Source organism: Lagenorhynchus albirostris, chromosome 8 (genome assembly GCF_949774975.1).
Source record: "Lagenorhynchus albirostris chromosome 8, mLagAlb1.1, whole genome shotgun sequence".
NCBI lineage: Eukaryota > Metazoa > Chordata > Mammalia > Artiodactyla > Delphinidae > Lagenorhynchus > Lagenorhynchus albirostris.
In genome coordinates, this window is record NC_083102.1 from 46,876,504 (window position 1) to 46,892,640 (window position 16,137).

At 41.6% G+C, this 16,137-nt stretch overlaps 1 protein-coding gene across 1 annotated transcript in view; it reads left to right on the forward strand.

Annotated features, from left to right (window-relative positions):
- The window catches only part of CPVL (carboxypeptidase vitellogenic like), a 101,400-nt gene that overhangs the window by 85,017 nt on the left and 246 nt on the right, over positions 1 to 16,137 (forward strand). The gene's annotated exons all lie outside the window — the stretch shown is intronic.

Genomic DNA, 16,137 nt, shown 5'->3' on the forward strand with positions numbered 1-16,137 from the left:
CAACCTATGTGAATTTCAGTTTTGCCACTTACCGGCTGTGGGCTGGTCGCTGGTGCATGGGGGTGTCAGGAAGGCCAAAGGAGACCTTAAGGATGGCTACCAATCCTTCAGCATTTGCAAGCCCTCAGGCCAGTGGTCTGCCACACACTTTCTTATCCACAATTTTATGGAATACTCATAGCTCCCCTGTAAATTATGTGATTGTATTTACTAACTTATAAATGTAGAAACAAGTTTCACCTGGAAAACTTGATTAAGGCTTCAAATAGTAATAGTATCTGAGATTTGACAGCCCACATCTTGCTCTTTCCCCAGCACTGCTGTGCTTTAAGTACCTGTGGGGGCCATGGAGCGGGAAGGATGGAAGATTCTGGTTGGCCACCGGACCAAGGCTACAAGTCTGCCCTTGGTGGTGGTGGTGACAGAGGTGGGTAGAGTGTGGGTGGTGGCCAGTGTGTTTGGCAGTACATCCAGTCCACATAGAAGAGGCTGTTTTCGGGCTTCCCTGGTGGCTCAGTGGTTGAGAGTCCGCCTGCCGATGCAGGGGACACGGGTTCGTGCCCCGGTCTGGGAAGATCCCACATGCCGCGGAGCGGCTGGGCCCGTGAGCCATGGCCGCTGAGCCTGCGCGTCCGGAGCCTGTGCTCCGCAACGGGAGAGGCCATAACAGTGAGAGGCCCGCGTAGCGCAAAAAAAAAAAGAGGCTGTTTTCTAAAGAAAAGCAGAGTGCTTACAGGGAGTAGGAGGATGGGGATAAGACCGGCGTGCAGACAGAAAACAATTAACAACTACGGCTTCTTAATTGTGCTTTTCTAAAATTAACATCAACTATTTTGTTTCTTTGACTACACACAACTGAAAAAGGGAGAAAAGAATAACCACAGTCCTTCAAGTTGAAGGGAAGGTCAGGCTAGGATTTCATGATGTCCACGGATAATCCAGAGAGAATGACCGAGCTGGCCACCTGCCTCTCTTGAACTTTCTGATAATTCTTTTTTTCTTTTAATTTAGAATTTTAAACATCTTAGGGAGCATTAGAAACTATTTCTGAAGAAACCAACAGTTCTAGAAAGGTCTTCAGCAAGTCCTTGTTTGCACTGACAAAATCAGAGTAAGCAAAGAGCAATAAATGTAACTATTGCATTCAACTAATTGATAGGGCATGAGAAATTAAAACAGTATTTAATGGAGGAAAGTAACTGTTAAACAGATTTGAGACAGTGATTACCAAATGCAGCTAATTCCTGGGAAAATGTTTTGGCTTTGTTACAGAAATTGTTAAACAGAATCTTCATCTCTCTCCCAGCTCTTGATTTTTACCAAGAGGGATGGCCTGATTCATGGGTTCTTTGTCTCCATCTTCCAGACCTGGGGAAAGTTCTTCTGTCCACTTTTGGGAATCAGACTGTGGACAGAAAATCAGACATAGCAATCAAAACATACCCCCGCCCTCAATATAAAACTTGCCGTCAAGAGCTTCACGGATTCTCCAGAAGCAGGCATTGAGGCAAAGTTTGGAGTGCACGATGTTTATTAGGGATTAACACCTGAGAAAGGAAGGGGTAGGAAGTAGAATTGGCAGAGGAGAAAACCAAACTATGATAGAGGCCTGACAGACCTTGGCCAACCTGCAAGGGAGCTCCAGAGAGAGTAGTTTCCATCAGAGCATCTTACATCAGACAAAAATGATCAGGCCTTTATATCCCCACCTCACTCAGTCACCAAATGTGGGATGCCCCAGGAAGGGCATCATTTTGGGGAAAGGCTGTGCTCTGCAGCTGAGGCAGACCCCGAAGGAGCTGGAGGCGGTCTGCTGACTGGACTTCCCACAGCTGGGCTGCAAGTCCATCCTTGAAAGGGGATCTGATGATGCATCTGTCTACCACAAAGGCCACCAAGACAATGCAGTTGCAAGCTCTCAGGGTTTGTGTGGGGGTGGGTGAATAGACAGCAGCAGGAGTTGGTGGTTTGCCTAAGGCCACATGGGGTATTGGTCTTCCTTTGTTTGCATAATGTAAGCTTTCACTTGAGCTCTTAGTGTCATTATGTCTTCTATCTGCCGTTAGAAAGATGGATCCAGCCTTGCTTTTCAGTTCACATCAAGATGCCAAGATAGGAACAACAGATCTTTCAGGGAAAAGAATCAAGAATTGTCAAGAAATATTTCCCTTTTTCAGTTATTTATTACAGAATAAGAAATCGCTCCAAAACTTACTGGCTTACCACAACAATAATTTATTATTTCTCACAATTATGTGGGTGGAATGGGCTCAGTAGAGTGGTTCTTCTGATTGGGGTAGGCCGAGGTCGCACACGCAGCTGCATTCAGCTGAGAGTTTGGCTAAAGCTGGGTAAGGTAGTCTCCTAGGTAGTCTCCAAGGGAATCTCCTGTCCTCCAGTGCTCTCTCCATATGACCTCTAACCATCTAGTGTCCTGGCCTGGACTTCACAGCATAGCAGCAGGTCTCCCAACCTGAGAAGCAAAAGATGCCCATCCTTTTAAGGCCAGGGTTCAAAAGCCCCAGACTGTTATTTCCATTGCATTCTTTTGGTCAAAGCAAATCACAGAGTAAGGCCATATTCCTCCTGATGGCAAGAATGGCAAAGAATTTGGAACCATCCTTGTCCACTACATTTTCCTAAGCCATTGTGTCTCAACCCTTGCAAATATAGATTCCCAAGGCCTATTTCCAGATATTCTAACTTTACTGGTCTGGGGTAAGACCTGAGCATCAATATTTAGACTTCTTAGGGAATTTAATATGCATCTGGTTTTGGGGAACCCTAAACTGTGATGTCTTTTGTTCCTCTATTGATAAGGAAATGGCTTCCATCTTGCAGGAATCCTGTGTGGCTTACGTTTGGAGAAACTTCTGTTCCGATGCCTAAAGGGTGCTCTAAATCCTGACCTATTTTACTTACTTACAGGCCAACCGGAAACCTGAGAACATAGATTTACTCTTAACAAACCAGCCATTGATCTGAAGCATCACATTTAGAAAAGTGTCCTCTAGTCAACAGTATTTACTGGTATGGCTCTGGTTCTCTGAAATCCTCAGCCAAAACCTTAAACTAAATTTTAAACCTCAGTTCCCTGCCATGCATTGTAGGTTTACAAGTGATCTTTGTTCTCTCAAAATACTGATAGACCATTGGTAATTTAGACTCGTAGAAGAACTCTTTTATTTACTCAAAACATTAGCTTCCTTTTCCCAGCAGCATTCTGTCTCATGCTGAAATGATGTGATCCTCATGTGCAAAGTCTTCTGTTACTTTGCAGCAAAGATACAACTAGATCAAGCAGCGTCTCCTGTAAACATCATCCAGAGGAGTTCTCAGCACAGATGTTGCCCACCAGTCACAGTGTGTTTCTGGATATTAATTGTTGATCAAACACTATTGATATCATAGATTGATACAATTAGTTCCATGCCAAAGCAAAAATAAAAATGCTATGATTTAGACTGAAGCCTTATCAGGAGTAAACTTAGCACTTCCATTAGGTGATCGTTGGTTATTTAATAGATTCCTAACCTGGGGTAAGGGTTTGTGGTTAGGATTCAAGGGGTCAGTGAACTTAGAAGGGAAAGAAATTGCATCCTTATTTTCACTAACCTCTAACTGAAACATCATTTCCTTCCATTATGAATGTAGGCAACAAACCACAGCAGTATTAGCAGTGCCTTTGACTTTGTCACCATAGAAAGCAGAGATATTTTCATATCAAATACAGATGCTGTTGCAAATAGCTAGAAACAATGCTTATGACCATCACTACTTTAAAGTTACAGGAGTTATCAGACCCACAGGTTGCTCTTCTATATGTGTTCATATAGAAGGTTGTATGTTGATGTATCACAAATTCATGTTTAGCTGTTTTGATCATTTCAATGTAATGGTTTCATCTGTAATCTATAATATATATGTATATATATTATGATATGTATCATAATATATATATGAGTGAATCATGTATTTAAAAACATTATTCTGGGGCTTCCCTGGTGGCGCAGTGGTTGAGAGTCCGCCTGCTGATGCGGGGGACGGGGGTTCGTGCCCCGGTCCGGGAGGATCCCACATGCCACGGAGCGGCTGGGCCTGTGGGCCATGCCCACTGAGCCTGCACGTCCGGAGCCTGTGCTCCGCAATGGGAGAGGCCACAGCAGTGAGAGGCCCGCGTACCAGAAAAAAAAAACAAAAAAAACCCACACATTGTTCTGAGAGGTATCTATAGGCTATACTAAATAGCCATAGGGGTCCAAGGCACACAAAAGACAAAGAACCCATGGATTAGACTATTGGAATTGTTGAAAATAATTCATAGACTCTCCCCAACCCAAACCATGGACTACCTTTGGTGACCTCAGATTGAGAAGTTATGAGCTTGAATTTTATTTATTTTTTATTACCTTGGCGATTCTCACTACTTCTATTATCATCATACTCAAGTGACATTATAGTTTAGGGATTAAGATAATGAATACTGTGTTAGACCTGGATTAGCTTCCAGCTCTACCACTTACTAGCTGTGTGACCTTGGGCAAGTTACTTAACCTCTCCAGGAGGTCCCTCATCTGTAAACTGGGGTTGATATTAATACCTACCTCTCTTGCAGAAGGATTCATTATTAGAATTAATTAAGATAATGCTCATTTATTACTTGACACTCTGTCTGGCATCTAGTAAGCATGTAATAAATATTTATTTTATTGTCTTTGTTGACCTCTCCTAGCATGAATCTGTTTTCACAGGGCAAGACGCTTCCCCCAACCCCATCTAACAGGGTCCTTAAGAGATATTGTGTCTTAAAGGCTCAGATGATGAAATGGGCTGAGTATTATTCATCAGATAGGACTAGAAATATGGCAGTTGTATCCAGTTTTCCCTTCACCATAACAAGGAAACTGTCTTGATGAGAGATGGAAGAAGTAGAGGGGACTGGGGAGGTGTTCCATGTTTTGCTGCATGGCAGTCTAACAAAAGTATATGAAAATCACTAAATTTAGTGATGAGATGTTTCTAAAGCATTGAGTCCCTTCTAGTTTAACAATAATCTGAAACATCCCTGTTGACAATAAATGAAGCATCCAGCCTTAATGCTTTTGTTCTGGTTTTGTTTTGTTTTGTTATTTTTCATTTGTACTGAGCTTCTAACATATAGAAACAGGGAAGAAGGGGAATATAGGAGCTTAGATTTAGAGAGTAAAAAATAATCTAGCAAAAACAAAAAACCAAATGTTTGGCAACTTCTTGCTCTTCTGCTGTCCAGCATGGAGATGTGGGTGTTATTTTTGTTCCTCTATTTATTTTTTTATGCAGCAACCGGAGTCCCAAGGTTTCTATTCTGGCACCAGCTCTGTCTTCTTGGAGCTGCTTGCCAGAGGGGGACTTCCCACTTTTGCCTTTGTTTCCTTCAATTGCTTCTCTGTATCCTCCCCACTTATTGTTTTTAGATATAGGGTTCATCTCATCATCCCTGTGTTGGGCAGAAGGAAAAAGCACAACAGAGAACACGTTAAATTTCTTCAAGATTCATTTTTGTGAGTTTGGCAGCATCAGTAGGTGGGTTTTTTCTTTTCTTTTTTAGTTAAAAATTGAATAATATCCAAAAATACGTATCATACTTGTGTAAGATAAAGCAATGATAAATGAATACCCTTGCGCTTACCAGTCATTTAGGAAATGCAGCATTACCAGCAGCCCATCCCCTTCCCTCACTGGCCCTGGAGGTAAACCACTGCCCTGGATTTTTTTATCACCCTTTTCCTTTTTTAAAAAAATTAATAGTTTTACTGCAGATATACATCTCCATAAATGATATTTTACTTTTCATGTTTAATTTTATATAAAAGGAATTATTCTGTATGATTTTGCAATATACTTTTGCTCTTCAATACTTTGAGATTCATCGTGTTGATACATGCAAAATTGTGCTTCGTTCCTTTACATTGCTGCATAGTATTCCATTGTGTGATTATATCATTTGTCCATTCCACTGCTGATGGGCATTTGGGTTGTTTCCAGCTTTTTGCTACTATAAATACTGCAGCTGTACACAGTCTTGCAAATGTCTCCTTGGGCCTGCGTGCAAGACTTTCTCTAAGAATAATTCCTAGAGGTGGAATGGATGAGTTCACAGGGTTTGAGCATCTTCAACTTCCTTAGGTAATGCCAAACTGTTTTCCAAATTGATTGTATTCTTTCCAGTAATGTACAAGGGTTCTGGTTATTCCACTATCTCGCCAACTCTTGGACTTGTCTCTAGGCATCTTTCAGCTGGGCTTGTTAAGTGGAAGGGGGCACTTAATGTCTTTTCCCATGTCTAATAAACATGGTCTGTCTTCTTTTTCTCTTGCTCTCTTTCCCATCTTCTTCTCTGGCTACCATCAGTTGAAAGACTGTAGCATCCACACCCAGTGAAAGGGTGGAGTGGACATGTCATATCCAAGTCTTGGTACTGCTTTGGTTGTGTGGATGCACTTTTCTTTCTGGATGGCCTGGGCTGATGCTGGCTATCAAAATAACCAGCTTTAAAAAAAATTAGAAATTTACTCCTTCAACACCTTATCACTTCAGCTTACCAACAGTGGCTCAGTGTAAGAAGCAACTAATAAAATAGGCATTTCAACTTAAGCCTGGATTTGCGGGCAAGGCCTAGACCACAGGGAGAAGAACCTGAATCTTTTTTCTAACACAGCACAAATCCCCTCACTTCCATCACTTTTCCATTGAAACGACGAGGGAGTGAAGTTTTTTAGCCAGTCGCTTTGCTGTGAGTCTTACCAGAAAATTAAGAAGAATAGTAATTGGCAAATACTACTCACCCAGTTCTTTAGCTAGCCTTTCTCACATCTGCTTTATAGGATCCTTCTCACTGACCTGATTTACTCACTTCCTACTGCTTGACACAGAAACCACAAAGAACTACTTCAAAAGAAAAACACTGATTTTATACAAACCAATAAAAAAACATACAGCATTTTGGGGGACATAAAAAAACAATGGCTACCCTACATTATAAATTCTAGAATGAAAAAGTTTTTGCCTTGTGGTGTTTTAAGAAAAGCCACAAATTTTAAAAGATGCTATTCAAGAACACTCTGAATATGTGTTTTTAAGTTGTTTAAACTTTTTCCCTTTTACAATAGCCTCATTAACTGGTCTTAACTAGTCTCCTTTCTCTCCAACCTACCCTTCTCTCTGTGCTTTTTCCAAAATGCAAGTCCGATCCTGTTTTTCCTTGTTTAAAATCCCTCACTAACTCCCTGATACCTGAAGAATAAAGTCTGAACTCTTTACATAGAAGAGTAAAGATGTTTGATCTGGCTTCTGCTTCCTTCCTCAACCTGGACTCTCACTCTCCCTCCTTCTTAACTAGAATCCTGAAAAACAAAACAAAACACCTTATAATTCCCCAAGCACACCTTACTGTTCTGTCAGCCAATAATTCCCATGGATTCCCTCCGCTTTTCTTATAAGGCCTTTCCTACTCCTCTGACTGCCTGGAAAACCCCCATTTGCCTTTCAGAGCTAAGTTCCAGCATCACCTCTAGGAAGCCCTTCTCCCAGAATTCCTCCTTCTCTGCATCTCTCTCTATGTACATCTCCTGTTGCATGTACCACACTGGGTTTTCATTTGCCTCTTCAATTGCCTTCTTCCTCTATTTGACGCTGAGCTCCTTGAGGACAGGAATAATGTACGATTTATGATTGTAGCAACCCCCTTAGCACAGTTCCTGGCACTCAGTAAATGTTCAGCGAATTAGAATTAAAATCAAATTGTCCCCTACCTTATACCCACACCCCTCTCATTTGTGTGTATATTCAAATACTACAATTCTCAAGGAATGCAAGTACACACCAGAATGTCTTCTAGGAAATAGACTAGACATGCTGAGATGATGAATAGTTCAAAACAATGCCCATTAAACGAAAGGATGCATTGTTTATGTCCACTGAAGACTATTTCCTTTCTGTGTTACATAAGAGAAAAAAGGAGAAATATTCTGGGAAAAAAAATTTATGGAAGGGGTTGTAGAAGTTTCATTATCTCACTGGCTGACTAGTGTGTCCTGTCCTTTAAAAAAAATTGAATTCTCAGTATTTGAGGGTTTTTTTTTTTCCCTTTTCTGAAAAAAACATACAGCTTGCTTCTTGAAAACAAAGGCAATAATAAACAATAGCAACTCCCAATTTTACTCTGATTATTTGCCAAGAGTCGTCTTAGTTCATGTGGTTCTATTTCATTAAAGAGGACTGATGAGCTTAAAAAGAAGGCTACTAAATTAAGCTACCCAAATATGCACTTAGTTAATACTCAGGGGGCTAATTTATTGTATTATTTAAACTATAAATTGGATGGCAGATCTATTTGCTGAGGTGTAACAGCTCAGCAATGATGCATAATTTTCTCTTAGCTATTGAGTGGTTTTCAATAATCTATTGAAATTTAACCGAGAACCATTTCATTATGGGAAGTGAATAAATACTAAGAAGGCTAACATTTAAAGTATTATCTGCACATGGAGAACAGGTTTTAAAAATTAATGTTATTGAGGAACAAAGAGGAATGGGGGGTTACCTTTTAAACAATAACTTTTCGTTGTTTCAATTTGAAGCATAACCAGATTTACAAAGTTGTTTGTGGGAATAGTAAATGGAGCCAATAAACAAACAAGGTAGGGCGTGGAGTTGGGTAGAGAAGTGGGCAGCATGAAGGAACAAAATAAAGTGGTGTTGCAGTATTGCTATGTTGTCAGCTGGACTAAGGGCATTATTTTTGCCTTGCACTCTTTTGTTTAGCAGTAAAGACAGTGTGCCTTGTTCTGTTTCAACAAATGGCATCATAGAAAATGTTGCACCGTTTGCCGTATTTTGTCTTCTAAATTCCTGGAACCTGGGGGCCTTTGCGGGTCTGGGGTCCCCTTAGGCTGTGGGTCAGGAACACAGTTGAATGTAGATACCCTCTCTGGTCAGGAGTGGCCCCAAAAAGACCACCTTTGGAGTGTCTTAGGGGCTCTGATACACAGAAGGATCCTGACAACTTGGTGGTGTGGTCTTGAAACTATTACTGCCGGTAATACTAGAACTCAGTGGGGACAGGCAGGAATGGAAGCAGGCAACAGGACCTTCTTACCTTCCTGCAAATATTTGAAACCCAGACCATCTGATATCCTGCGCCAAAGTTTCAGAGAAGATAATTTACCCATTTGGACGGATATTTCTTTGATTTATTTTGGGAAAGGGGAAGAATGCCTTAATGTCTCGTGTTTCCCCAGGAACATCAAAATGTCAGAGAACCAGTGGTCTGAGAGTAAACCAGCTTGGGAGGGAGGGGAGCCACTGATCTGTAGTGTTTGCCAATTTCCGTGGTGTAAATGCTCCCACCATGGCTGTTTTCAGGCTACCAACATAATGTCCCCAAATGTGGAGTGGGGCAGCCACGTGCATAATCCAATCTCCTAAACCAGTGGGAAAGAATTCCAGCACACCACTGCTGGAGCTGGCCTGCACTACTGTTTGCAGGAAGCAAAATTTTGGCAAGTTGGCTGGTTCTGGTTTCCATGTTAGCCAGAAGACAGCGAGCCAGGATCTAAGTCCTCACAACACTCCCGGCAGAGAGCATTTGCTGCTATAACCTCTGCCCTCTCCTCCCCCATTCTCATTCTCTCTTCCCAAAGAAAACTACAAATGTGGATCATAAAGCTAGATATTGAGTAAGGGTAGTTAATGAACTGGATCGTGCTTTTTATCCTCTTGTGGATATCTAATATACAAACTGGACATGGAGGGAGTAACGTTTTGATTACTTTTTAATTGCATGAAACCCTGTGTTGTAAAGTGGGTTCTTAAAAGGGAAAAAGGACACAACAGCTTTTGCCATTCTGCTGAGACAAGTAAGGTCTTGCTTGCTTGACATTTCTGTGTGGGGAGAAGAGGGTGTTTGGCATTGCATGAGGTGAAAGGGGGTAGAAAGAATGGGATGGATCCTGGTGGTGTCAGGCTTAAGGGATACAATTCACTCTAGACAGTTAAGCCTGTTGACAGAGGTTTGATTTCCTATTTAAGTTGCTTTCTTACTTTAACTGGAATATTCTTTCCCATGGGAAGGAAAGATTCATAGCACGGAAATAAAAGAAGCCTGGAAGAGAAATATTTCCCCTCCTAAAGAAAATATTATAATCTATCTTTCCCCTTCTAAAGAAAATACTATAACCTATCTTTCTGAAGAAGTATAGTAAGGAAGTTTACAGTTCCTAGTAACTTCTAATCTTTCTCTGCTCTTAAAGGAAAAACATATTCCTTTGACCATAAAAATTCAGATAATAATAGTATGATGACCTTTGGTTGAGTGCTTATTATTTGCCTGTATGATACGTGGTGCAAGCTTAATACACATCTGTGGACCAAGTGCCATGTAACATTTTATATGCATTATTTCTATGAATTCTCACAGAAAGTTAAATATTCTTAGCATGACTAACCATTCCAGATCGCCTGGCACTTTTTCAGTGTTAGCACTAAAAGTTTTATGTTTGCAGTAACTCCTCAGTCCTGGGCAAACTGGGACAACTGGTCACCCTAATTCTTATCTCCATTTTACAGATGGGAAAATAGAGTTAGTTAAGTCATTGTGCCCAGGTCATGGAGCTGGGCTCCAACCCAGATCTGCTAAATCCTGAGTCCATGCCTTTAAGCTTTTATTGTTGTTCTTAATAGAGTGGGGTTGGTTTGACCCATGCTATTATTGTGTCATAATCAAAAGTGGAAATCCTAAATTATGATATTGTTGCAACTGATTAAGTTAGATGGTGCACCTAGAGAGCCTCTTGGGAACTGTAAGGTAGCATCAAAGCTCCATATTGACTACTCTAGAAACGATGCCACTGTGATGGCTACATTTAGGTCAGCATCTTTCCCCTCAATAATTATTTGCTACCCTAGAACTTATAGTGGTGAATCTGAAGGCATTTTCCCTGAGTGTTGTGGGAGCAGCCCTGAGCCTTGACCTTCACTTTGTTTTTTGGTTTTTTTTTTGAAAGTGACTTGCCTCACTCTTTGTTAAGAGGTGGCTGCTAACAGCTTTGGCTTATTTTTTATTCTCATTACCAAGTACCCTTTCTTTTTAGTATATTTTTTATTTGAGTGCATATTTATTTTATTTCTACTCAGGGTTAGTGTCTGAAAACAAAAAGGTAAGAGTTTGTAAATGTGGAATGGAATAAAAATAATAAAAGAAATTTAGTGTAAATCAGAAACTAACAAACAAGATTCTCTTGAGTGTCTGTATCAACCTGTAGTAGAAAACAAGGACTATAAACTATCCTGTATCATCTGCCTCCCAAATCTGCTTCTGCCATGTGCCTCTCTTCTTCTTTCTTGGTTAATAACATCACTTCTTGCAAAGCTGCACATGTCAGAAGCCTGAAATGGGGAGGATGTTTGTGTGTTGGAGGGTGGGGGGTGCTTTCACTTAAACTTTGTGTCTGAGTAATCACTAATTTTATTATTTCTACCCCAGCATCTCTCTTCCCTTCCCCTTCTCACCATCTGTCACATGAGCGTACATCATCTCTCACCTGGAGATCTAGTCTCCTCATTTGCCTCGTTACTTCAGTATCACTTCCTTCCAAATCAGCCCCCTCATTACATATTAAGTCATCTTTCTACAATGCAGATCTGAGCGTATCACTACTCTGCTTAAAACCCTCGAGAATATATCCAGAATAGGCAAACCCATAGAGACAGAAAGTAGATTAGTGATTGCCAGGGACTGGCAGGAAGAAGGGAATGGAAAGTGATTGCTAATGAGTATAGGGTTTCCTCTGGGGTGATGAAAACGTTCTGCAACTAGATAGTGGTGATGGTTGCACAACACTGTGAATATACTAAATGCTACTGAATTGTTCACTGTAAAATGGTTAGAATGATAATTTTATATTATGTGTATTTTAACACACACACGCATACACACACACACACACAAATCCTATAGGATAAGGTCCATGCATCCCAGCAGCATGTCATATGGGGTTTACCTGTTCAACGGTCCCTTCTGCTTTCCCACTAACTCTTTACAATTGGAACCTCTTTTGGATTACTGCACGTGCCATGCAGTTTCATGCCCCACAGTTTTTTGCTTTTGTTTTTTTTTAATTTATTTATTTTTGCCTGCGTTGGGTCTTCGTTGCTATGCGCGGTCTCCTTCCAGTTGCGGCAAGCAGGGGCTACCCTCCGCTGCTGCGTGCGGGTCTCTCACTGTTGTGACCTCTCCTGCCGCGGAGCATGGGCTCCAGGTGCGCAGGCTTCAGTAGTTGTGGCATGTGGGCTCAGTAGTTGTGGCTCGCGGGCTCCAGAGCCCAGGCTCAGTAGTTGTGGCACACGGGCTTAGTTGCTCCTTGGCATGTGGGATCTTCCTGGACCAGGGCTCGAACCCGCGTCCCCCACATTGGCAGGAGGATTCTCAACCACTGCCACCAGGGAAGCCCTTCCCACTGTTTTTGAACTCACAGTTTCCTTTGTCTTTAGTGTATCCCTTTCCCCCTCCCCACCCACCATTGTCCGGTGATCTGCTCCTCCAAGACTCCCAGGAAGTCTCCCCTGACACATCTATGTCAACACACCCATTGTGAATTTCCCTCTATATTTCATCTCAAAAGGCACAACTGAGAAACCTTTATTGCCACGTCCACGTTTCTAGTTGCTGGGAGCATTGTATTGTTTTCTAAAACGTAAAGTGGAATGAAGCTTTAAAGTGTTTTGTATAACCCTTTGAAAATTCATGACATCTGGAACACATGAGTTTAGGGGTTTCAGTTCTAGTGTGAAAGCACCCAAAAAATACCGTTTCTGGTGATGAGACCATTTCTATCCAGGAGGCCTTGAGATTAATCTTGTCACATTTAAATATGTAATCATGACCCTGTCACATTTTTTTACACAGCTCTAAAAACTCTGTAGTGATTTGTGTTCTTGATTCGTGAGTGGTGAGTGGCTTGGCTATAAACAGCAGAGTGGGTTTTTTTTCAGCACTCATAAATTTATTTCTGAGGTTAACTTCAGTAAAATGCTGTATGGGAATCTGATAGAGAACATCGAGAATTTTGTGGTATGTGAAAAAGACTTTGTTCCTAAATGAGCTTTTCTTTCCAATCTTAATGACATCATTTATGATGTCATTTGGTCATTACATATGGCAGCTCAGAATTGGACCAGGGATCAGGCAACTCACTGTGAATAAGAATTATAACACCTAACCCCTGTCATCTCTTCTTTACCACTTGTTTATCATGGATGTAGAAGGTGGATGTATGTATGCGAGAGACTGTGTGTGTGTGTGCGTGTGTGTGTGTGTATAAACACCAGGAGAGCAGATGATCAGGAAAAAATACACTAAGGTGAGGTCATGAGTAGATGTTAACCAAACTTCTCTTTGTATTCTCCCTTGATGTAAAAACAGAACTGCCTGGTTTCTCACAAAATAGAAAGTTGGTTTAAATAGCAGTTCTCAAAGCGTAGTCTTTGGACCAGCAGCACCAACGTTACTTTGGAACTGTTTGAAACACAAATTCTTAGGGGCCTCCCTGGTGGTGCAGTGGTTAAGAATCTGCCTGCCAATGCAGGGGGCACAGCAGTCTGCTTTAACAAGCTCAGGTACTTTTATGCACGTTTGTTTGAGAACTACTGTGTTAACTCGCTTAAACCAAGATTTTTCCATGCTAATGTAGGAACACAATGTTCTAGGTTGGTTAGGTTGATGCAAGCATTTTGATCTTGGAATTTGAATACAGATAATTACTGGAAGAATAATTACAACGGCTGATATTTCTTAAGTACCATCCCAGGCCAGGCACTGTGCCAAGTATTCCAATATTATTCCATTAATTCCTTATACAACTATCCCAGGACATAATATTTTATTCTCTGTTGTACAGTTAAGGAAACAGAAACTCAGAGACATGAAGTTAATTGCCCAAGGTCACACAGCTTGCTGTGCCTCTGGTCGTGCTCCTGCACTTTGACTCCCGAGCCCAGGCCATCAAGCACTGTGCTATTCCCCCATTAGTGGCAGCTCTGGTCTGGAGGACAGGATGACCTTTAGCTCCTGAGTACTCAGTTTATTACTGTTCTGGATGGTTGCCACCAAACTCATTTCCAGCTTAAGCAGCTGGGTTTTGTCATAAACATGACTTCGTCAAATGTCCTCGGCTGAGCTGAAGCTGCATAGAAATCGCTCATCGGATTCCTGCCAAGGCCGGAGAATTGGATGAGAAGCTACAGGAAGAGAATTCTAGCCTGGGATAGTGGGGGCAGCAGAAGTTTCCCTCCAGAGCCACATGCACGGGCTCTTGTCACAGATGTGTTTACTTTCAGTCTGTGACAAAAAGTGGGACACGGGGTGTTTCCAGATGCAAGCTGGAACACAAATGGTAGATGGACGCCACTGTCAGAGCAGCAAGGCACAGGCGACGGCTGATGGAGGGTAGCATAGAGCAGATGTCTCCAGTGGTATATGAGGGGTAAGGGCCAATCTCATTCCTCACCTACCTCAGAGGGCTGTTCAGAGGCGAGTGAAACGTTCTGGGACTAAGCCGTAAAGTTCTGTTCAAAGTAAGGAATTATTGTGTAAGTAATTTGATTAAAAACACTGGTGTTTGCATTAGAAGCCAGGGTTCTAGCTGCTTCCTCCACTTACAATTGTATGACCTGGACAAGCCCCCTTATAGCTCCAAACAGTCTCCTCGACGCTGCTGTGAAGGGTGCTCTCTGCCGTTGTTCAGGGCACAGCTTCTACAGCTGTAAGCTGCAAAATAAAATTCATCTAATAACGTTGATCCACTTATCTCACAGCAAGGTTGGAAGATGGTGGGTGTTGGGGGGAGGGGGTAATATAATCAACACACTATGCAAATATACATATATATATATATTTTTTTTTTTTTTTCTGCTTCAGGTCTTTTCAGATTGATGCAGGTACAAGGTCGGCCGCTAATAAAGGGACTTTTTTAAAGTAGCCTTTAATTCTTGATTGTGATTCAGCAGCTAGAAGTCACTGAATGTGATTGCTTTACTGCATGTGTTCACTTACATCAGCCACTACTAACTCCTGTCCGTTCTCCACATGTGCAACAGGACCCCTCAGGCCACAGGGATCTCTCCTGCATGCGGCCTCCCAGCACTCAGTGTCGGTTCTTTCCCTTTTTGAATCATGAAGGCCTGCCCTTGTTGTAGAGAGGTCCTTGGGACATTGGCTGAAGCCAGACTTTCCGAGTGCAGAGCCTGGCGTTAAGGGTGGCCCCTTGTAGGCTCTTGTGTGAGTCTGAACTCACCTCAACTACAGAAGTTTTAAGGATGCTTTATATATCCTGAGAGGTGACAGAGGGGTCCATTGTTATCCAAACTTGTTGAGTTTACCCCTAAGACTAGTGGATTCCGTTATATGTAAATTATACACAGAATTTGGGGAGAAGTATACTGATACCCCCATTTTACTTTGAAATGTGTCAAAAAGATAAGGTGGATTAATAGATGAATAGTGAGATCCATCTGTAAGAAGAAAAGTGAGTGTTAATGAGAATATCTAAATGGTGCATATATGAAATTCTTTCAAATTTGCTATGTTTGAAAATGTTTCATAATAAAATGTCAGGAGAAATAGAATGTTCTAACTCTTTGCTGCTCAAAAATGGGCTCTTAAAATTTCAACTATCAAGGATTTCTCTTTTGTTATTGTTTTAATTTTTTGGAGGATCAAAATATCTCCTTTATTAATGGTACAGGCTAAGGCGGAAGGTATAGCTTAGTGTGACAGCCAAGTGGACCAGCTAACTGAAGGGTGGAATTAGGCAGATTCCTCCACCCAGTTGCAGGCAGAGCTGGTCTGGGGTAGGTCTCCCCACCTTAGTGCCATAACCGGGTAAGAATTACAGCACAGCACGGAGGCGCAGACAGCTTCGTCCCAAGAGGAAAAAGACAAGGAGGAATTTTCCAGTTCTATACATGTCAAAGATGAACGCAACTTGGTATAAAATTGAATAACTACACAATCTTAAAACTTTCTTACCTTAAGGTACCTATTATTAATGCTATCAAAAGCAGACAATCAACATATCCAAAGGCATGGATTGATATAATATG